The sequence below is a fragment of the Pezoporus occidentalis genome, unplaced genomic scaffold (assembly GCF_034315485.1).
Source record: "Pezoporus occidentalis ecotype Australia unplaced genomic scaffold, CSIRO_AGI_Poc_V1 ctg58, whole genome shotgun sequence".
Classification (NCBI taxonomy): Eukaryota; Metazoa; Chordata; class Aves; order Psittaciformes; family Psittacidae; genus Pezoporus; species Pezoporus occidentalis.
The window spans coordinates 917,920-941,506 of NW_026915921.1; the positions used below are offsets into that span (position 1 = coordinate 917,920).

A 23,587-nucleotide genomic window follows, 5' to 3' on the forward strand; every position below is an offset into this window, starting at 1 on the left:
GGTAGAGAACATGTGTTCCTGTACCCTACATAGAGTACAGTCTCTGCTGTGAGACAGCATTCTGAAAATGAAGTGCAAAGTGGTACAATTGTGACAAATTTCCCCAAACCTGTTGGTGTGGAATAGCTTAATAGCTCACCTTAAACTGTTTTCTGCTGTCAGCTACTTTTGATCATGTATAATCCATGCAATAGTGTAATTACAACAAAAAAATCAGTTAAGCAAGGAAAGCAAGCAATGTTCTTACCTTTGAATGAGAGGAGAAAAGTAACCAACTCCTTTTAAAGGTGGGTTGGAGGAAGTAAATCAGAGAACATGCAAAGGTTTGCACAGCTGGTTGTCTTCGAGCGGCAGCTAACACAGAGGATTAACCTGGTTCAATGAGATGGCATGAACATGTTTTGAGCATCAGACCTGGTAAGTGGTACTGCATAAGTCAATGCACAGTATGCTGTTGTACAGCCTCGCTGTGCCAGTTCAAGTGGACTGAATGTGTTTTGAAAGAGTGACTGTTTTTGGGGTTAGGTACTGGCTTTCTTGGGCAATGCCCAATGCTTGGGAAGCAAAGGGAGTATTCCTACATACTTTCTTTGTTCCTATGCTTTCCTCAAGGCATCTATTTTTGGACTCTGTCAAGCGTTAAAGCGCTGAGCTGCATGGCTTTCTGGTCTGAGCTACTGTAATCACTTCTATTTTCTTATCTGAAGTGTGACTTGAAAAGAGAGCCTATTCTGTGATGCCTATCTGGAATATAAGGTTTTGCATAGCCACTTTGGCTCCAGGCCTATCACCTGCAAATTTGTCCCTATCAGCTGTTAACTGAATGTGCATGCAGGAGCTGTGGAGATGAAGACAAAGTGCCAGCTGGCTGTAAGAGCATGCTTTTGTCCTCTCTAGTTACTAATAAGTACCTTAACTGTCTGTTTGAATATAATAAAGCTTTATTTTATGCTTTTATTTTTTTTTTAGTCTGAATTTTGCTTAGCTTGAGTAGTGATTTTCAGAGTAATATGGCAAATAGAAAAGTGTTCATTCCATAGGGATTCCTGGAGCTAGAAAGGGAATAATTGATCTCACTGGAGGTGTTTTATATCCCACATGATGTTGCATTACAGTTAACTGTCTGCAGATGTTTTCTCCTCTAAGTTGCAGGTCCCTTTTTCAAAGTTGGTGGTGTAAAATATCAAGTTGAATATCAAATTGAGTATCAAGAGTTACCACATTCTACAAGACAGACTGGGGGGAGACACCCTGGATTCACTTGTCCAGTTCTTAAGTTATTTGAATAAAACCCAGACTTAGGTAAAGATTCATCTTTCTGAATCCATTTTATAATTGTTTTAAGAGAGATATGACTTTATCTCACACTAAAGCCGGTGCTCCAGGAATTTCCCAACCTGCAATTTGTCTTATTACATGTTGAAAATATGTTACAGGGGTAGAGCCTGGAGTTTTCCAGCTTCTGTGCAAAGCAGCCTTGCATCTTAGCTGGGCACCCAAGTGAAGGAGTGTTGCAGTGGTAGGCGGACATTTCAGGTTGGTGTTGGCATTGAGCTCAGTGAACAAACAAGAAGCTGATTTATTGTGTTTTAGGAAGCGCTGAGGCATGTGCAATTAACACAGCTATAGCATTAGCAGTGCTAACTCCCACTGGCATCTCGTCCTGCAACTGTATGGCAGTTTCCGAGCCAACAAGGCTTTAGGCTGTGATTCAAGCCATGAGGACAGGGTCAGCCCAAGAAGGTAAACAAAGCAGTAGATTGTGTGTTACTGTATAATGCACCTTCCTGCCCCCCCCACATTTCCATTAAGGTTGAATAGCTGAGCTTTTCTGCAGTGTTATTTTCACTTTCGTGCTTGTAACTGGAGTGCTAAATACTGCAACTTTTTAGTCCATTCAGTATTTCAGTATGTTTTAAAGTTCAGTTTCATAGGTTTTCGAAGCATAATAAGAGGACAAATTTTATCCTGCAATGTCAGGTTGGCATACAAGTTGTCTGCATGATTAAACCTTTAGAGCTGTCAGGGGCACTAATGGAGTCACTATTACTATGAACAGGCTTATACCCTGTATTTTAAGTAGTGCCAGAAGTTTGCCAGTGGGTCTAAGGTGTGCGTAATTTTAAGGAAAATCCATTTCACTACCTTTACATACACGTTTAAATTATCATTAAGAATAGATATTTTATAAAATGGCATTTATTGTCAGTTTTAGTATCTGTCAACACATTTTTATACAGATTCAGTCCGTACAATGCTGCTTGTTATGAGTTTATGCATTTTCATGTTGTATGGGTGTATAACTTTGTATGGTGGTTTATTTGACCCGTCTTAAAACTTTGCTGTAGTGATGGGATCTGAAAGGAAATACTGGGAATTTACTCAAACAAAACCAGATTATGTGACTTCCTCAAGTCAAATGGGAAGCTTGTTTGTGGTAACCTCTTGTGTCAGCTGTGACACAGCCAGCTACTTTCCCTGGCAGGCAAAGGCTCTTGAAACCAATAGAACTCTATTCAGGCAGAAATAAAGATAAATAAAGATAAAAACCATGAGAGGTGTCCTGGATACATCTTCTCTTGTGAATTGGTTTGATAGCCAGTAATTATTGCATCTAGTTACCTGTGTCCAAGATTACGCTTATGCTTGCATTGCTGTCACACCCTCTTGCAACTTCAACCATACGATTCTGTGACTATTTTTTCCCCCAAATGAACTTCAAAATGGTGTAGTGATTTGAAACCTAAGATGATAAAGGCCCATGAAGAGTGATGTCCTTTCTGTCAAACTAGTAATTTCCCTTCTGTCTTGCTCTAAAGCAGTTTCATTTCATGTGCTGCTTTCATTCTTGGGCTCTGATGTCTACCAGTGGCTAATGGGACCTGACAATGGAAGGTTATCAGCACTGAAGAAACAATTTCCTTGAAGTCTCTGCAGAGCAGCATACCTATGTGACAGGTTCCATCCTTGAGGAAACAGCTATCCTTGGAAACTGCCCTGCTACTCTCTGCAATCTCTGTGTGTTACTCAGCACCAGCTAATTGGCATGGTGGTACTGCATCTTCCTTATGTTTGCCCTGGCTTCATTAGCATGCACTGCTTTGAAGAAGGTGCAGGGCCTCTGCGGTGGTTAATGGGACTTCCAGATTTCATTTGAGTCTTATTTGCTTCCCAGGTTTGACCTCAAAGGTCATCAAATGGGTGTTTGTTCTTGGGGCTGGTTGGCCTGGCTGGAGAGTATTCCTTCAGCTTTTTCTGGACATCTCCTATAGCCATTGCTGCTGCTTCCACTAAGGTAGCAGCAGTTACCTTTGACACCTCATATGCTGCCTTTCAATCTTGATTTTAGTAAGTCTTTTATTGTATTATTTTAACAAAAGAAGGCATTTAGGTAGTTATTTAAAACCCATGAGTGCAGAGCTCAATTACCTTCTCAATTGCTTTTTAATAAACAAGAACATAGTGTGAGCAGTACAAATAACATTAATCAGACAAAACCATGTGCAAAATTAAAACCCATTAGGGGTTTTAAAAAGCCACTAGGACCTGAAACACAAAGTGCTGACCACAAATGAACTCATTCTTTCAAAGCCATATATTTGTGCATGTGTGGGGCTTCAAATCATCTCTGCTTAGGACGATGTGGCCAAATGGTAGAAGGGCTTTGCTTTGTAGATAAAGGATTCACAGAAATAATTCAGGATCATGTGTTGCTTGAAATCCCATAGCACACACTGTATAAAATGTGGTATTGCTGTTTTGCTAAAAGCAGTGGTGCTTCTGAAAGCAGCCATCACAATGAAACTGTGCTGCAAAATGAAGGGTGTTATAGGCAGAGGTATTAGGGCACACTGAGACAGTGCTGTGATCTTTGACAAGGAAGTCACCAAGTTTTCAGAGAAGATTCTTCATTACCTCCAGGGACTTTGTTTGCCAACACCCTTGTATTTCTGTCCTCTTTTCTTTCTTTTATTGTTTCAGAAACTGTCCTTTATCTTCTTTCATTTTTTTTTCACTGTCTATGCATGCAGAACTCAGGATTGTAGGACTGGATGAGATCTATAGCACTACCTGCCGTCATGTGCAACAGTATTATGTCAGTCTTTATGAACTATTAAACTCCACTTTGCAACTTGTTCATTGTTTTACCCTGCTACTGAAGGCAGAAAACTAGTCCAGAAACTCCCTGCTCTGGCAAGGATTGCTGCCTTAATCTCCCAGCTGCATTATGCTGGGAAAAGCTACTTTTTTTTTTTCTATGAATATTCGATAAACATTTAGTTAAACTAGAATTTTTCAGCCTCTGTGGAAAGTTTTGTTCTGTTGTAATAACTATGGGATAAATAATATACTCCCTGTCACACCTCTCAGTGAACCTAGGGTGAAGTCTGCTTTACTTGCAGTGAGGGAGCACTGCTGACTTAGATGGGCTCATGCACAGCCTGATACTACCATAGAATCATAGAATCATCTGGGCTGGAAAAGACCTTTAAGATCATCAAGTCCAACCATTACCCCAGCGCTGCCAAGGTCACCACTAAGCTGAAGGCCTCATCTACATGTCCTTTTCATGGGCTGATGCCCAGCCAGTTTCCTGTGTGTCCCGATGCCCGGGGTCATCCTCTGTTAAATCTGAGGTATCTGTTGCCCTAATCCTCAAATTGACTGAGATCTCTCTGGATTAAGTCCTGCTAGTCCTCATGTCAGACACTCCTTAATTTGGTCTCCATAAATCTGCTCCGGGTACATTTTGTGTCATCCTCTGGGCCTTGGATCAAGATGCTGCACACTGTGTTCTACACTACTTACATGTCAAGTGTTCGTTTTTACTGGTTGAGCCTGGCCATCCAGCCAAGTTTCACACCATCTGACAGGCTGGTGGCCCAGCTCAGGCTTTCTCAAAAACCCCCGTTTTTGTGTCACTGTATAAATTAAAGTAGAAGAGGACTGAAAATTTGTAAATCTTTTTGGCATAGATCCCACACTGAGCACTTGGAGATTTAAAAGCCCAGGATGCATAGGAAGGGCATACTAAAATATCCAGACAGGGATTATGGTACCTTAACGTTGTATCATAGAGCCGTATTGTACCGTATGTACCTTATTCCACTGTTGAGAGACTCTGTGTTATACTGTTTCAGTATTTAAAGAGTGGCTACAAAGAAGATGGAGACTCCCTTTTTACGATTAGTCACACGAAAAAGATGAGGGGTGATGGCACACATTGTTCCTGGGGACATTACAACTGGATACAAGAGAAAATTTTTCTCAGAACAATCAGCCATTGGAATAATCTCCCCAGGGAAGTGGTGGATTCTCCAACATTGGACACTTAATAGTCAGCTGGACAGGGTGCTGGGACATCTAGTCTAGGTAAAGCTTTGCCTGGGAAAATTGGACCAAGATGATGCTGGAGGCCCCTTCTAACCCAGAATTCTATGATTTCATGTATGATGTGGCTGGATGTTCTAGGTGTGATTTTGGAGATGTAGGCATTTGGGCCTGAAAGTCTTCCCATATTTACGAGTCACTGGAGAGCCTGGATTTCACAGTCCATATCTGCTTGCTATGGCTCCTGGTCAGTATCAACACCGGTAGTGACACAAGATAGAAGGACTTGAATTTAGAAGTTGATAACTTCCACAGATAAAATTTTCTGCTATTAATCTTAGTTACTGATCCAGTGAGCTTTCCAGAGTTACTGCTGAGGTATTGCTCACTCTCATAATTGAAAGAGAGATTACTTAACAGCTGTATTTGCTTATGTTCTGATTGTTTTCTTTATTTGTTGGTATTTACTTCTGAATTTGTGCAGCTTGCTGGCCAGGATTCCAGGGGAATAGCGTGTCCTCCTTTTCCAAGGACAGCGAAATCAGGAGCTGAGTACCAGCACACTGACACACAAGCCTTGGATGTACAAACACAGGTCAGCAGGAATGGGAACATGTCAGAAACTGGACCACCAGGAGTTCAGGCTGTAGAGGCCATCGGTAAGTGTGATGTAAAGGAAATCATTTGCTGCAAATCATGAATCATAAAGTTGTCCAAATTCACCCACAATAAATGTCAAATGCATATATGCTTTCCAGCTGGTCTGAATAAACAGCAAATGTCAATGCCTGGTGATTAAGATCTCTAACATTACTTCAGATATTGCTTTGAGAACAGGAGTCATTTTGAAAACCACAGATCACAGTATGCTCCTCCAAAGAGCATGGTAAGATATGCAAAACTGCAGAGTCTGCCTGAAATCAAAGCTTCTGTTATGGTTTAAGGGACACCATGAACTTGAACTGTAGTAACTGAAAGATAAAATGAACTAAAAAGCTTTCCAAGTTTTTTCATGCCAGTGATTTTTTTTTTCCACCTATTTTTATGTTTTTACATTGGAGCTTTAAAATGTCTTATTTTTGCTCTTTTCATTGCTATGAGGAAAATCCAAATAAGTAGAGGAAAATCACTAGCTTTAGAGCTATGTAGAGAACAGTGAAAATTACTACAAATCTTCTGTTCTGTGTGAGTTCTAAGTTATTTTCGGCTTTATTGGTGAAGGAAGAGTTCCAAATGGCCGTGTTTTATTATGTCATTTCAGATGTCCATTTGTTTGTTAATGTTTATCAACCATAATGAAGTGTTTTTTGTCAGTGCTTTTAAAGTAGTACTTTGGTGATCTGTAAGAAAAGTTAAGCTTGTAGGAAGACATTTCTTCTATTTTATCAGCTATAATTGGTGAAATAAACAAGCTTTCAAGCTTACAGTCCTTGTATTTGGTCTGATTTCATGTAATAAAACATATTACCTCTCCTTAGAAGCTTTTTCAGCATGGTTGGATTTCCTCCAGAGCCATAGTAACAACTTACAAAGTTGCACTTTTTGCAGTCAGACTTACAGTATTCAGTATGTGATTGTGTATGAATTATTGAGATCTTGCTACACTCAGACAAACTAATATTGCATATCCATTATAGACCCAGTAAATTAACTTTTTAAGCAATTTTACTTTTCAATGGATTTTGGATTAGAATTACCTGTTTCACTGTGATACACTGAGAATTTTCTTGCTTTTAAAAGAAATTATTATGATAACTTTAGGAAGATTTTTGTTGTATTCTAGTAACTGATGTGGTGTCCTGATGGGCACATTTACAGGGAGCTTCAGAAGGTATGAATGTGGTTTACCTGTACTGTTTTCATCTGTTGGTATAGTTTTAATTGCCATTGGGTTTTACTGACTCAATCCTGGTAAAAAAGGTTTCATAGTTTCATGAAGTTGGTACATGTGTTACCCTGTTTAACAAAGAGGCAGTTGAGGACTAAGGGTGGGTGAAATTGAACGCTTAGGACCAGGTAAGAGAAGATGAGGCCTGTCTTTAACTGAGTTCTACAGCATCTGATTGGTGTTTTTAACTCTCTTTTTCCTCTTCTGAAATTTAACTGGGCTAAACTAAGTTTGAAGTTAAAAATAGTCTTGGATTCTTCCCCGTTTTCGGTTGTATTTATTAGGGGCAGCTTAATCTGCTTTACTGCTGTGTGATACAAGTTAACTTGAGGAAAGATGGTCTGAAATTGATTGTATTGACACTTACAAAGAAGATGTTTTGATATACAGCTCTCAAACCCCTTTTCAAAGGTGATATTATGGACTTACTTTTTCAAACTGATGGAGAAGGGGAGTGAGAAGCACAACAGAGAGAAGAGAAAAACAAAGGAAATGAAACAAAAAAAAATTATTTTTTTTTAATTTCAGTAAATGTTTTGGGAAAAGTTAATGATAGCAATTTTCACATTATTTCTTAAAATCTCTTCAAATCCTACTGGTTTTAAATCAACAGGAGACCGTCACTGAATTTAATGGCAAGAAGCTCAGGCATAATAGGAAGACACTGAACACAGAGCAATCTGACTGTCAGGTATAATTGACTCACTGGTACTATGCTGTTTCATAGGATAATGATGAATGTGTAATTTACTGTGACTAAATGGAATAGATTGTACACTGACATGTGGGAGTGTGATTGGATCTGAATTACATATCAAGTGATACATAACAAGGAAAATAACTCTACCACTGAATGAGGTACCCCACATCTTTGCAAACTGCCAAATGCACAGCTGCTAGATACCTTGTAAAGGGCTCTGTTTAATCCTTCTCCTTCCACTTCACATGCAAGCCTTGAAACTGAAACAGAAAGAGCACAGTCCTAACCTACAGGCTACACCTAAGCTTTGCACAGTAACTGGGGGAATAACATGGCAAAAAGCTGATGCTGGTGGGGTGGGGATAAACCAGTTCTTTGCATGTTCGACAACATGGCAGGGAATGAGCAAGCAAAGGGAAAATTGATCCCAGCCAAGCATGGGGTGGTGATGAGCATGAAAACAATGGTGGATTTATTTGTTTTATTGACATTTGCTGTTTGTTTTTCTGACTGTTAGAATGTTCACAGATTAAATGCTAGAGATCCTGATGGTTCACATACAAACCTTTCCAAAACTGAATTCAGAATCAGCCTTTCAGAAGAGCTTGTAGGAATCCAGGGAGGAAGCCCAGAGGAAGGCAAATCAGTCACACATTCAGAGATTACAGGATTGTTGTGTGTTTGTGTAAATTCAGTTAAAGGTATTGGGAAAGCATATTTCTGGCAGCTCTGTGAAGTGCAGGGACAGATGAATGTGGATATAGAAAGAGGTTTTCTGTGTAAAACCATAAACATGAAAATCCTTGGTGTTCTAGTAACTAATTTACAAGGGTGATCCTATACTCTTGGCTGATGTACTAGGATTGTGTTTTACCTCCTACAGCTTGAATTTAAGAGGCGGGATCTATTACTGACAGCTCAAACAGCGTGTATCCTTATGAATACAGAGAAGGAGCTGTAAGACCAACTTACTGCAGTGCCACAGACCCAGGGCAAGTGTGCCAACTTTAGGCACTGAAGCATGGGACACAGATGCTCAAATATGTTAGCTATACTCATAATTTCATCAGTGTAGTTTTCTAAAGGGAATAATTAGCTAAAATAGCAAAATACATTAATTTACACTTGAAATGTCTTTCATATTAGTAAGTCTGTTTATACAGAGTTGCACTGCCTCCATACTGTTTGACAGTAGCTTAGTTCAACTACTTCAAAATGCTATGGACCTTTTAACAATTCTAATAATCTGCTCTGGTAAGTATATAGGTTTAAGCTAATCCACAATAATCAGGGTAAAGTCTCAAAAATGTCAGTCTTAATGCACTTCTAAGCTACAGGGATTCCTTTTATGGTACTTAATGCTTTGTTTTACATAATGTATCTTTCCACACAAAAATCACATAAAGGCTTTAAAGGCTGCAAAGTCAAGCATTCTGAAGTTAGAAAATGCCAGAATTCGTGTTGTTTGCAGAACTTTTATTTGCCTCCCCTTGCATTTGATTGCAAGGTTGTCATTAATGACGTGAGCCTATTTAGTGCACAGAAAGGATGGCAGTCACTTAATGAGAAGCTATTCAGTATTTCGATGCTTGATGTGGGACTCTGTGCCTTACTGTTTATTGTTCAAATCCTGCTCCAAACACAGACTTAGTGATTTTGTTATGGACTTTTCAGTGTAGGAACTGTGAGTTTCACAAACAGCATTCAATGTATTTACTAACATCCTCATAAAGTATGGAGTGGTAACATTACAGCTCATTACTTTACATTGCAGCTACATTTTTAGCCTTAAAAACACGAGGTTAGAATTTAGGTTTTCAGCAAAACGCTGCACTTAGTTAATGGCCACCCCTGAAAAATGGGTTTTTAAGTGACTAATAGTCTGTGCAAAAGACAAAAATAGAATCCAGTCCTTCTGAGCAGCATACAAATGCCAGCAGCCACTTATTTCTTTTCTTCCTTCAGTCATTGCATTCACTTTCTGCAACAAAAGAGCCAGGATCGTCTGGGCAAGATCTGATTCATTGCACAATCCTGACTCATCTCCATGCCGTGGTCCATTCTGTGCACTGAGCAGCTATATACAGCTCTTATACCAACAAGCTGGATATGCTTCCTTAAAAATGATGGAAGAGAATGACAAACTCATCCCTGAGAGGCCTCGTGATCCAGGTATTTCCCTGCCTCTCTAACCTGATGTGGCTCCAGTGACTGCTTTGGACAGCTGTATGTCTGTGCTGGTGCTGAGTGGGTAGGTTAAATGGATAAAATCCTAAAACAGTTCGTGAGGTGTGTGGAAGAAGAGTCCTGAGATGGAGAGAAGGTATTCTGGTTGCAAAGAGGCTTAGGGGAATTTACTGGTAGGAAAAGGAAGCCTGATTTACCTCTGGAAGGATGTCTTGCTGTTTCCCACCACTGACCTGGACTGCTGGTAGTGTGATCCTCACCTGTGAAAGACAACAGGATGCCCTCCACCCTGAAAGGTTAAGAAGTGCACTGCACCATAATCAGTGTAACACTTCCCTCCTTAAAAAGACCACGATAAAATCAGTTCCTCTCTTCCTTTTCCTCATGGGTGACAAAGCTGTATGTATGTATGACAGTGTCTGTGAAGGTGCTAAGTGTCTCTGCTGGCACTGTCAGCGAGTGCTCAGTGCATAAACAAGATAGTTCCTAGTGGTTTTCTCATGTCTGTGGTCCTTTAGATACTTTTGGAACTCTTCGAGATGCAAGTGTGCTCTCTAACTCCCAGTTTTTGGAGCACGGTGCAGCAGTGTAGGTGGCACCATTAATATATTAAAGGTCTGCAAGTCTATCCTGAAACAGGGACATTTTGCATAAGCACCCATGTGTGGAGTGTAACAACAGCGTGCTGTGGCAATAAGGGCCTGGTTCAGGTCTGCTGCAACAGCTTTGCTCATGGTTGGGTGGCTGGGGCTGTTCCAGGTGGGACGTGCACTAGTATACAGAAGCACGGGTTGCATGAGCCGTGTCCTGTAAGATGATCTCATGACTGGAAACCCTTAGGATACTGTCTTGGTGCTCCTGAGGGACCCTCAGCACCCTAGAAAGTAGTCCCAGAGCTCAGTCTTGCAGACCATCAGGGGCTTCAGGTTCTCAAGGACCAGTGTGTCACTGGTATAGGGCATTACAGGCCTACCAGCACTGCTTCAGTGGTTGGAAGAATTTCTGTCCTTCCTGCATTTCAGTCAGACAGGATCACCCTTCACATTACCCATGCCAAGAGGAGAGATTGAGAACTCAGTGCCAGCACTGAGAAACAGAAGATCAAGTGTTTGATGGATTTTTGTGCCCTAGGGTGGAGCACACTCACTGAATCTGTGGGTGCAGTAAATGTGAAGAGCCTCTGGCACACAGGAGCTGAGAGTGACAGAACATTCATGGACTTGAGCTCTCCAGCTCCCAGAAGTGTTTACAGAACATATTTGCACTGAGATTTTCAGAGGCTTGTTGCTTGGCCCAAATTTGTGCAGTGACTCATAGGAGCAGTGAGAAACACATCCCAGATGCAGACAGCTCCTCTGTTAGATTTTGAGGCTCTGCATCACACTTTTTACCAGAACAGTCTTGTGTTTCTTTTATGAAGATGAGCATTCGTCAATGTTTCATTCTCACTGACAGCTGAACCCATGTTTTAATAAACAAGCAAACAAAATACCCTTCAGGTCCTTGGCAGTCAGCCAGCACAGAAAATCTCTCTCAGACAGTTAAGGATAAAAGTTTTAATGTACTGACCATACTGATAACAAACCTAATAATGAAAGTGTCATTAACTTCACTATGTGTGTGCACATGATCAGACCAACAGGAGTTATGACAGGGAGTAAATTACAAGCTACTAAATTAATGAGATCTTGTATCTTCTATTTCTGCAGCTATGTTCCTCAGATCAGTTTAGTGATGCAAAGCATTAGTTCTAGGTGAGTGAACACAACCCTCTATGTTTTAAATGAGAAATTTATTAATTATCATAAGAGAATTATTAATTATTGATTGATAATAATTAATTAGCCCAAACAAGACTGAACAAATGTGAAATAGGTGAGCCAAGCTCATAGCAACCATTTAGAACATGAGGGGATGCATCTCACATTATATGGACTTCCAGGTTATTCTACTACAGAAGACAAGTGTAAATGTCTTAGTTTCCACTGGATGGTTCTGTTCAGATAACACCTGTTCTCATTTCTGTAACCAAAAGGTGGCAGCATGTTGTCTACTTTCTCTTTCCATCCATCCTCCTAAATAACCTTACTTGCTCAGTTTGCCAGGAAGTCCAGAACAATCATGCTGACTAAGGAATGCTGATGAGATCTTATGTAAAATCAACTGTTTATCACCTTTAAATAGGAACAGGAATAGAACAAGGGCTGGTGGTTTTATTCTGTTGTTTCAATGGCAGCCTGATTGACTTTTGGAAATGTGAAGAAATGTTACATCTCAGCTCCCTGGTGTAACTTCAGAAGGGAAACCTACCTGGAGAGCTTAACGGTTATATTATCAGTAATTGTTGTTAAGAAGCCTGAGCGAGTAGTATTTGTGAGATACTATTGATCTCTCAGACTTAACTGAGTTTTGTTCCTTCTTAGGTACTTCCTGCTTTGGTAAATAGACAATAAGCCATTGGGCATCCAAAGGTAGGGCACATACTTTATGCAGTGCAAATACCAAGGTGAAAAGGACATGAGGTATCATTTGAGTTTTGCTGCAGGAGTGCATCAGTTCAAAGGCTTCTGGAAAGGTACCCAGAGATATTTCCCGTGTTGGCTGGTAAAGAGATCTGAAGGTAGAGGAAAGCATTCTGAAACAGGCTCTCAGATCTGTAGGGGTACTGTATGCTTGTCACAATGCCACAAGTCCTCAGGAAACACAACTGCTACAGAACACTGGAGTGTGTGTCCTTAACAACTCAAAACACCCACATGCATATCAAACTGATTTCTGCTTCCTACACTGGCTTCCCATACTCATACTCAGGGTCTCAGTCATGAGTTCCGAGCTGCTCCATGGCCTGGGAACTGTAAACATTGCTCTGGGATCTTGGCTGCACTTAACAGTACTGCCCCAAGGCACTATGAAGCTTTTTACCACAAGGGCAAATAAAGCCTTTCAACTTGAGAGAGTTGACAGCTTCTCAGCCTCGTTTGCCAGCTGGAGAATAGATACACAGAAAGGGTAAGAATATGTATGATAATTCCAGAAAAGTTTAGAGTCCCTTTCAAACCCCAACTCAGCAGATGCATACGAAGAAATGCCCCAAGTACAAGCCTCAGCAGCCATCCAGTTTGAGTCCATAAACACTTCTGAAATCATGATATACTTAGCTGATATGCATGCTGCAGTTCACAAGTATGGCTAGTGGAGAGCAGCAATCCCACATGGCACTATACCTCCTGTCTTTGCTGTCCATAACTAGAGATCAGACTTAAAGGAGGAAGACAATTTACAGACAGTGATGGATGGAGGATTAAGAATGATGTGGAAGCTGATGCTGCCAAGCAAGACACAATTGCAGGGAAGGTCACTTAGGTGTCTGAGAGCATCCTTTGTCTGTCATAACTGCCAGTGGAGATGCATTTTGGGGGAGTAGCTCACAAAGTGAAGACACAACTCTTCTAGATATCAAGGATCATCTTAATTTATTACTCATCCCTCCAAAAGGAAGAGCAAGGTTTTGGCCTGCTGTCTCTGACACAGAAGCATCACTAATAAAAGCTCCCCATGCATCACATTCTCCTTCATAAGAGTAGAAGAGGAACAATGCTTATATGAAAATCTTATGGGATGTTAGCCCCACACATGAATGCAAAGCACTAAAATGAAGCAAAGTAAAAACACACATGGTGAAGGATTTCCAGGCTTTAGTCTGGGGCTGTCATCAGTAGACATACCTTTGAGGGAGGCTGGAGGATTCTGATGATGTGGTTGTATTGAGATGCTCCTCAGCAGCACAGCACTGGGTGGGTGGTTTGCTGTGCAGTATGTCTTTTGCTCTCTATTGTGTGAGTGGCTGCTGCTGGCCTGTCAGTGCCTGCAGCTTGCCATCCTATGTAATCTGTCCTCAGTTCAGTTCCCTTTCCACAATGTCCACACTGACTCATGAAAGAGGGGATAACCAGTAAAAGGTGGCACACATGATGAACCCTAACCACTGCAAGTCTGTTACTCAGGATGAAGGTTGCCCCTCACCAGTCACACTTGGTTTAATATCTAGCATTGGAGAGGCAGCAAAAAGGGATTATAACTCATTTTCTTTTATGTACTCACAAATACACAGGTGGGAAAATCCTCTGTGAATTGTCTTGTGTTTTACACGCTGTCTGCCAAGGGATGAGTTAATAAGTTCAGCCATGCCAATACGAGCAGATTTCTGTTCTGCTTCTCTGTTGCTGCCTCCGTTTCCCACCTCTTGCTGAACAGCTGGTCGCTAGAAAGAGAGGAAATATTTCTGTTCTGAGATTTGAAAACCAGCTTGAAAGAGAAAGGACAGAGAACACCTCAGTATGTTCTCTCCCTCCTTTGGTGTTAGTGCAGCTGGGAAATTGTCTGTATGGCTAGCAACTCTCAGACCTTTTTAGACCTGGAATAGACATTCAGCACAGGTTCTATTTTGAATAAGAACCTATTTTCCTCTATCCCTCATTTTAAAAGCATCTGCAGTTCACAGCTACGCCAAAACTGACAAGTCTGCGCGTCAAATGGAAATGCCAGCATAATATGGTGTGACATGAACAGTGGCCAAACATTTTCTCGTGGCTTTTTTTTTATTGCCGGTGCAACAAAGGTATTTCTTTAACATTTTTTTGTCTCAGATCAAGATGGCGTCTTAAGACCATGTTTATTCTGGTGAGTTTCCTTTTCTGCTACCTTTATACTCTTCTCCTTTCCTCCAGTGACATTTGCAGTTTAATACAGGTTAGTAGATAGAAAACCCAGAAACATCCCATACCACAACATCCATTTTCTTTTCCACCTAGATAAAAAGTGCTAGCAAAAAAGCAGAACCTGCATCAGATCTAAATGGCTGATCCCAAGATAAAAGGTGATTCATGGCATAATCAATCTTCAAAGCCCATTTTTTTAATCCAAACAATGACAGTTTAATCCTCTGTTAACTTCAGTTTTCAGATGGAGGCAATTTTCAACTCGAGCTTGGAAGGAATTAATTGGTAGGTACAGTATTCTATAGCATGAAGATATGATCTCTAAGTATAGTGTGTACCTTTGCCCTTTAAAATACTTTTACACTTGGAGCTGGGCCTAGTCCATACCACCTCCCTCCCTTGTTTTGGTAGTTGCTATTAGTTAATGGGGAACAGCAGGCTTTGTGAATAATCTAATGACTCCTGACTGTGCTTAATTACAGCCTTTAAAAACAAATCCATCTGACACTTTCTCCAGTATATAAAACAATTGATTAAGTAGAAACAGTCTGACTAATAAAACAATTGATAGTAAACCAGCAGATATTTTCCTCTCTTTCAGAGATTTAGATTTCAGAATATGCGTATGCTTTTCTTTATTTCTTTTTCAGCAAGCCTAGTGCAGAAAAGCAGCTTTGCAGGTCTAAGTGATACTAATAAGGAGAGACACTCCTGGTGTTCAGGTTAAAGAGGGCTACACTTCTGATCTGGAAGTGCTTCATTTTTCTCTCCTCAAAAAGAGCGTATGTATTTCTGGCTGGAACCAGGCAATTCTGCCTCTCAAGGAAACACGGTTCTGCAGCTGGTTAGCTAATGGGAGGTGGTTTGCCTCTGTTGCTGAGCTCAGAACTCAATTTGAACTGGGAGTTGACAGCTACTGCCTCTCAGAAATGCCCCCCTAAAGAAGCTCCTGGCCCTGCACCAGCCCGATGGCATGCTGTGTGCCCACTCACCATCTTGGGTGTCTTGTGTTGCTGACCTGTCTTCTAAATCATGCATGAAGCCCCTCCAGTAACGTCAGTACAACAGCGCAGTGAGTCAAATTGTGCACATCAAGGGAAAAATGTTTTTCAAAATGTTTTTCAGCTTTAAAATTGCTGAACAGACGTGCTTTGGTTTTGACTCAAACCCATTCAAGTTTAAATGCAAAAACAGCTGAGCCAAATGGGAGCGTTTTGGGCACAAAAACCCCACTGGAGCCAATGAGGAATGGTAGGCTTGTTTTGTTCTCACACCAGTGCATCAATTCTGTGTAAAGTATTTTCCCTAAATTAACTTCTATTCTAGGACAGTGTATGAAAAAAATAGCAATAGGAGAGGTTTAAGTGAGGATCACAGTAAAAGTTTAATTCAGCTTTAACAAGCCAGCATGCTGTAGCCACGACTATCTGACATGTATAATGCATGCCTTTTCAAACACTGTAGAGAGCCCTGGAACCTGTTTGTCAAAGGATAATTCATCTAATGTTACTTGAAAACCTTTCTTTGCCTCAACTATATTGTGAAGTTGACCTAAATCCACAGGAATGGGATTTTTTTAATCTTGAAGAGTACTTATTTCGAATTGCTTATTTAAAGATTTTCCCATATAACAACCACATGCCCTAGATGTGAACCCCTTGCCCCACAGTGATTCAGGGTCATATTAGATTAGAGAGTAACTCTTGAAAGGTGGCTGCTCATGTTAGCAAAATCAGCATATCACAAGTACACCGTTAGCATAGAGAGTACAGGAATTTATGCTTTGAGCAACTGAATCTTTTAACATTCACATAATCACTTTTTTCTCCCTCCTGATGGAATTTCCAGAATGTAGTGGGAAACTAAGTTAAAGATACCTGCTTTCTGAGGAGAGGATGCTGCTCTCTAGGATAAAAATGCAGGATGCTTGCCCAGAGAAGCTTCCTTGCCAAAAGAAAAGTACTTATGCAATTGAGAGCTCTGCCTTGTTCTTTTTTTTTTAGATACAGAGATAAGAAGGAGTTTGTGCATTATCACATATTCAAGCATAGCATTTAATGCAGGACCATACTGTGGGCTGCCCACGTTCCTAGGGACAGGGCAGTCCTCCCTGTGGCAGATTTCTCATCCAGAGGCAATGAAGCAGAATAGCCAGGTGGTTACTGCTTTGTCTTTATATCCCTAAAAATAAGCAGAAAGTCCAAGGCCAAATGGGTCTGTATGGAGAAGGTCGAAACCTCTTAGTGAGGGTCTTTTCAGCACTCCTATGGCACCCTGCTAATTCCTGATGGTTCCACTTGCAGCCAGCTGTTAATTTATGGAGAGCTGGATTGGGCAGGTTTTTCTCCCAGCCCTCCCCTGCCTGTCTTACTGTCCCCAAAGAGCTGATGCACAGTGATTCAGCACAGTCCCAGTGCCCATACTGATTTACTGACTGAACTCAGGGAGCCTCTGCCACTGAGTGTCTCTGCAGTATTCTGAGACACATCCATGCATGTTTGAAGTTCTCACGAGTGTCTCTCTGGTTTACATTCATCTACATCTTTGTTCTCAGTCTGTGCTGCTTGGAGCTGGCTGTGTTAGGATCAGAAAGCCAGCTGAGCTGATGTAACAAGCATGCAGTCCTTCAGTCACACTCCATGTTGCCCTTTACAGAGCACTCTATGATCCGTTCTGGCATTGTATGCCAGACTATCAGCTAGAAGGAGATGGGAAGCCAATATGTTTGCCCCAGCCATCTTTCTAGAGAACAATAGCATTTTGGCAGAGGGATAAGGTGGTGCAGAGGTGCACAAGCAACTATTTCCTTGGAAGGTTGCTAAACTTACTCTCAAGATAGCTGAGGGCCCAAACCAGGGCCAGTGTTCACACATTGCAGCTGAGCATTGAATTGCAGGAGAACATCAAAGGCTGAGAGAACAAAGGGTGAGCAGTGGGGGACAAAGAACTAAGAGACAGAGGTGGAGAGAATGAATAATTACAGCAGAAGTTGTAGAAGAGGAAAGAGGAGTATATGAAAGGAGCAGAGGCAAAATAAGAAAGGGAGGAGGTGAGCTGAAAGACAGATCCTGTGCACATTCTCTAAGCACCCAGTACAATACCTTCTATGACATCTCTTCCTCCTCACCTTGAAAACTTGGCCGCACTGTAAATAACCTGCTCCTGCTTTTAAGCATAAGCACTATTTCAGGATATTAAAATTGTGTAAGTACCTGTCCAATTCCCATACAGGCAGTGCTGAGTTTTGGCAGGCAAATTCACCTATCAGATGCGTTTATGGCTTCCTGGCAGTTCTGCGTACCTGATTTGCTGAGGTTACTAAAAGCAGTAAGTTGTGGTAATGGGACATGTCTAGGGAGTACCCTATACAATAACGTTGTGTAATGGCATCACGTTCTTCATGATGTCCCTGATGTCTGCATCCCTTGAGCAACAATTTGTAGTTCACAGAATCATACAAGAGTTTAGATTGGAAGGGACCTTCAAAGGTCATCTAATTCCAAGCCCCCTGCAATGAGCAGGGGCATCTTCAACTAGATCAAGTTGCTCAGAGGCCCATCCAATCTGGCTTTGAATGTTTCCAGGGATGGGGCATCTGCCACCTCTCTGGGCAACCTGTTCCAGAGCTTCAGCACCCTTACTGAAAAAAATTTCTTCTTTATATCTAAGCTAAATTTACCCTGTGTACCCCTTGTCCAAGCACAATAGGCCCTGCTAAAAAGTCTGTCAAAATCTTTCTTGCAGGCCCCCTTTAAGTATTGGAAGGCTGCAATAAGGTCCCCCTTGGGCCTTTTTCCAGTCTGAATGGTCCCAGCTCTGTCAGCCTGCCTTCATAGGAGAGGTGCTCCAGCCCTCTGAGCATCTTCATGGCCCTCCTCTGGACGCGCTCCAACAGGATGAAGGAGCCCTCTTGGCTGAGATGCTGGAAAACCCAAGATTGTGACCACTATAATTATACTTAAGGAATATTAATTGCTCATTTGTCACTGGCCACTGCCTAAAAACATCCCTGGATCACAGGTAAGGAATTCATTCAGAAGGCATTTTGAAGGCAGACTTGGGTAAACTCTAAGCTGGAAACTTCATTCACAGTGCAACATCAGGATAGTACTGCAGTAACCACCTTGCAATTCATAGCACTACATTAGAGAAAGAAGAATAAACATGTAAAAAGGAGAAGCCATATCTGTCAGCCTGCAAATATCTTGCAAACAGGAACTCAGGTTAAAGATGCTGTTTTCAAACATAAAGGTTACATCCATCTTTAAGCCATTAAATCATAGAGCTCTCAATGTCAGAGCTGTTGATTATCAATTAGATCCAAGTATTGGTGTCATAAAAGTCATCCTGGATCAGTCTTCTAGTTGCAAAGGAGTTGATTCCTAGATCTGAAGCCCCTTGACTGGGTGTCCTTATGTAGACATGGGATAGTAAACACCTTGTGGAGGGAAAAGGGACATTGATAAGCTTCCAATTTTAGCAATCTCATTTCCTTTAGTTTCCTCTGTTGCTATTTTTCGTAGCAGCTTTTGCAAGGAAACTGGCTAAGAGAGCACAGCTTCTCAGCTAAGAAATCTTCTCTTTACTTTTCTAGGCAGCCCATGTTGGAAGAGACTCCTGGATTTCTAAGTCTCATGCTAGGACGGGAAGCTTTGAAGGATAGCGGTGTTACTCCCCTCCAGTTCAAAGGCTATTCATATGTGTGCATATTTTTATAGTTGCTGCAAAGTACTCAAGACATCCCTGTGGATTTAGCAAACTGGTTAAAATTGCAACTGTTACATACCTAGAAATAGCTCAGGCACAGCTTGGAACACAGATTATTTCCCTAAAGATGTGTGTGCAGGAGGGTGGATAGGGACAGTGCAAGCTAAGGATAGCTCAGCTAATGCTAACCCTTCCTGAATATTGCCATGGGATTTTTAAATGCTTTTCCACTCCCAGAGAGATGCTGAAAGGTTTGACTTCAGTTTAGCATCTCATCCAAAAAGCAGTAAGTAGTTCTGACAGGGCAGGTCTCCCTAAGAGCTGTGGGGAAAAAAATCAGACTTGGATGTGAGCCCAGCCTCGGTGTTGCACTGAAACTTAAGACTTTTAGGGCCTAGAATGATCTCAGATGAGCCATCTTTCGACTGCAGAAAATCAAAGTTACTGACAAGGAAATTAGCCCTAAAATTGATGGTGAGGAAAATGGAAGGAGGAGCAATTGCAGTTATTTGCTGCTACCAAGGTATGCGAGACCTGTTCAGGGGACAAAGGAAGGCTTCATTTCTTAATCTGGTCATTCTGACACTTCCCAAGAGCTTACAATTGGAAGGAAAAGAATAAGAGGCTTGCTGTATGAATAGCTCATACATCAATGTGCGTCAATGTGACCGGCTTTAGGTAGTTAGACATTATTCATCACATCTGCCCAAAGGCTTCAATCAACACTCCAGCCTTGTGGTGCTGTGCCAACAAGTGCAAACACATCCCCTGCCCTCCAGCTATGGCAGCCTGGGGTTATGATGGGATGACAAGGGGCAGACTCAGTGAGAGGTGTGAGGCAGTGACATATTGGTATAAGGAGCCCATTTGCATGCCAGGAGCAGTCCCTGCCAGGTTCCTCCCAGGCTCTGCCAGGCAGCAGGGCTTTGTAGGATTCATGGCAGAGGTAAAGCATAGAAGAGGATTTGATGGAAGACAAGACAGTTCCTTGTGGGGAGGTTTTTACCATGATTTAGAGAGCAGGCTGTGAGGAAGCATGAAAGTGTTTGCAGGAGAAGTGACAGAATCTGTTATCTTTAGTGAGGGAAACAAGTTTTCTGCTGTGACAGAGTATTAGATGTAAGAGACGAGGGGAGACCAAGTAGTGAAGAGGCTTAGAGGTAAAGGCTTGAGCTTTTCTCCCAATCCCACAAAAATATTTATAGTATCAAAACATGTGCTATCAAGAGGAAATATTGAAATCTCAGAAATGATGCTTTGATGCTTTTTAGCTGGCAGGGATCTTGGAGAGAATAATAACCCACCGTGTTTGACTGCATTATAGAAAGAAGCTATAAATTCTATCTGCTTACCTTGTGAATGATTCCCCAGGGCAACTGGGGAGTCAGGACTTTCCAGCCTTCACCCAGATGTCACTTGGGCACACCAGTGGCATCGCCTTTGAGGGCTGTTGTGCAGCTGCTGTGTAGTCCCAGTTCTGGTCTGTACTTCCAGTTTTGGGGTGCCCTTGGGTTAGCGTCTGTACCACCCATGCTTGGTGAAGAGGAGTAAGGGAGAAGGAAAGATTTTATTTGAGTTGTAATATTCTGGTGGGGATGTGCCCCAGTACCCTTAATGTAAGAGCTTCTCCCACTCCATGATCAGAGCGTGAAATTTATTTTCACTCCGTTAAGCTTAGTTTAAAATGAGACCATTTTGAAGCAGAAAACCAGAAATTATCAATTTGAAAATTGTCAAAATAATCTTTTCATAACATTTTTTAAATAAAAATGCCCTGATACGGAAGCTCTGCCTCCTCTGTGGGAGATCTCCAGAGAGAAAACGTTAGCTTCAGTGAAGAGAAAAGCTGATATTATCTCTTTCCTTTTCTTTCAAGGTCTTTGCTTTCATTGTGGTTGCTTGCTTTTACATGTATTCTTACCTTAGAGTAATTGATAGTTCATTCTGCACAATAGGAGTGCTTAAGAGCACATATGCATATAGAATTGTGATTTTTTTTTTTTTTTTTTTTACTACTTGTTATTAACATTGATCTAATTCTGACAATGTTATGAGTTTTAATTTGGTACTTATCATGTTATAACATTCTGATCTCTGTTTATTCTGATCACTGCTTAACACAGCACAGAGTGGGGAGAAGTGAATAAAGTGGAAATACGGTTAAAACACTAAAAGGGACTTTGTTACTTGCAGGACAAGTAGATTTAGGACAAGGCTGAAGAAGGAACATCACAGTAGCTGGTGTGATGTTCTGCTGCTTAAAACAAGGAATTTGGCAGCTGGGAATGGCAGAAATAGATTTTTAGAGTTTTATTTAATGGAGTCAGAAGCCCATTGCATGAGTCTAGAAGAATGAATCAGTGATAACATCCAAGATACTGGGACTGGCTAATTGTGTTACTGTTGTGATAAAAAAAAAGGACAGGGTTCAGGAGAACAGGGTAAGATTTACTGGGAATGACCAAGAGCACAGGTTAAGAAAAGGCATATACATATAGGTAAATATATATGTATGTGAATAGCTATTATTTATCAGAAAGAGAGACCCAGGTGTAAGAATAGACAGCTGAGAATGATCATGAATAAAGTTCTGTATTTGTCACTTGTGTACAGGCAGATACTGAATCAGCTCAAAGCCTGTATGTTTAGCTCTGCAGGAGCAATGATAAATCTTGTTTGCCCAAAAGAACAGTCTCTAAAAATGATTTCCCCCTTCTTTCTGTTTTTGTGATGTACAAGGGTGGCAGGACTATAACTAATCCCCTCCTGACTCTGCTTGTGGATGCTGTAACTTCATACAGCAGCACAGTTACACAACCTGAAACTTTAGCATCTTTCTTAAAAAGTTGAATTAATGGGAACAAACAATTCCCCTAGGGCTGCATGGGAGACACACGTTATAGAGCATGTGGAGAAGAAAAATATTAGCAATTTAGTCATGAGGAGTTTCTGCTCATGGAAGAGTAAGAAGGTTTTGTGCCTGACCTTCCTGAACACTGCCTATCCTCAGCTTTCACCGTGAAAACGTTTAAAATTGAGTCCCTATTGAGCCAGCTAAAGCAAACAGCACAGTCCTCAGTGCTACCACTGCCCTCAGCTGTACTTCCTCTGGATCAAGAAGTGGTAGTGTGTAACTCATGATGGGGAGTGTGTTTTTGGGGGTGATGCAACCTCTGAGCTTGGCTTTGATTCGAGAAAAGCACTTTTATCATCTGCACCCCATTATTGTATTGGACAAGGAGTAATGGGTTCAAACTAAAACCGGGGAAGTTCAGGTTAGATATAAGGAAGAAGTTCTTTATTGTGTGGCTGGTGAGGCACTGGAATGGGTTGCCCAAAGAAGTGGTAAATGCTCCATCCCTGACAGTGTTGAAGGTCAGGTTGGACAGAGCCTTGGGTGACATGGTCTAGGGTGAGACATCCCTGCTCATGGCAGGGGGTTAGAACTGGATGATCTTAAGGTCCTTTCCAACCCAAACCATTCTGTGATTCAGCGTAAATGCCACCAGTGCTGTTCTGGAGTATAGTTTGTAGGGGCATTGAAAGGGGAGCAGAGGTGCAGGCTGGAAAAGGGGGTGAAGTTTACTCTGAGCTGGGACTCAAGTTCCCACTCAGAGTTTAAGTGTCTGCACTCCTTCTTTGGCAGCCCTGAGACTGGGATCACAGGAACACCCAGGAGAGCAAGCATGGGTCGTTATGACCCCTGTAACTCAAACCATTCAATGTCAGACTGTGCACTGAACAGTTCTTGCCCTTTGCCAAAGCCTCACCTGTGACGTGTCCTGCAGTTCCTGAGGGCGATCCTGTGGTTTTCCCTGGTTTCCCATAAGGCAGGTGTAATTTGTCATGGTTAGTTTCAGGCACTAGGGAAGCAAGTTGCTTGCATCAGGCATCCAGCTGAGCAGACGTCGGGAAAGCCATTCAGGAGAGGTGAATCAAATGGCCTGGCTTTAAAAACCTTACCCGGAGCAGGTAAGTCCCTGCAGGAACTCACATGTCAAGGCAGAAACATCCTTCTCCAGACCTGGAAGACACAGTCTGTTCCTCTTTAAATCT

The 23,587-nt window shown here is 41.6% G+C and overlaps 2 long non-coding RNA genes across 2 annotated transcripts in view; both read left to right on the forward strand.

Annotated features, from left to right (window-relative positions):
• Positions 1 to 23,587, forward strand: part of LOC134174076 (uncharacterized) — a 78,065-nt gene that overhangs the window by 41,530 nt on the left and 12,948 nt on the right. The window lies entirely within an intron of this gene.
• Positions 427 to 22,825, forward strand: LOC134174071 (uncharacterized). The gene is made up of 7 exons (XR_009968485.1): positions 427 to 1,302; positions 5,142 to 5,990; positions 7,833 to 7,910; positions 8,437 to 8,620; positions 9,885 to 15,113; positions 15,475 to 15,606; positions 20,856 to 22,825. It is a non-coding gene; the product is annotated as an uncharacterized LOC134174071 (long non-coding RNA).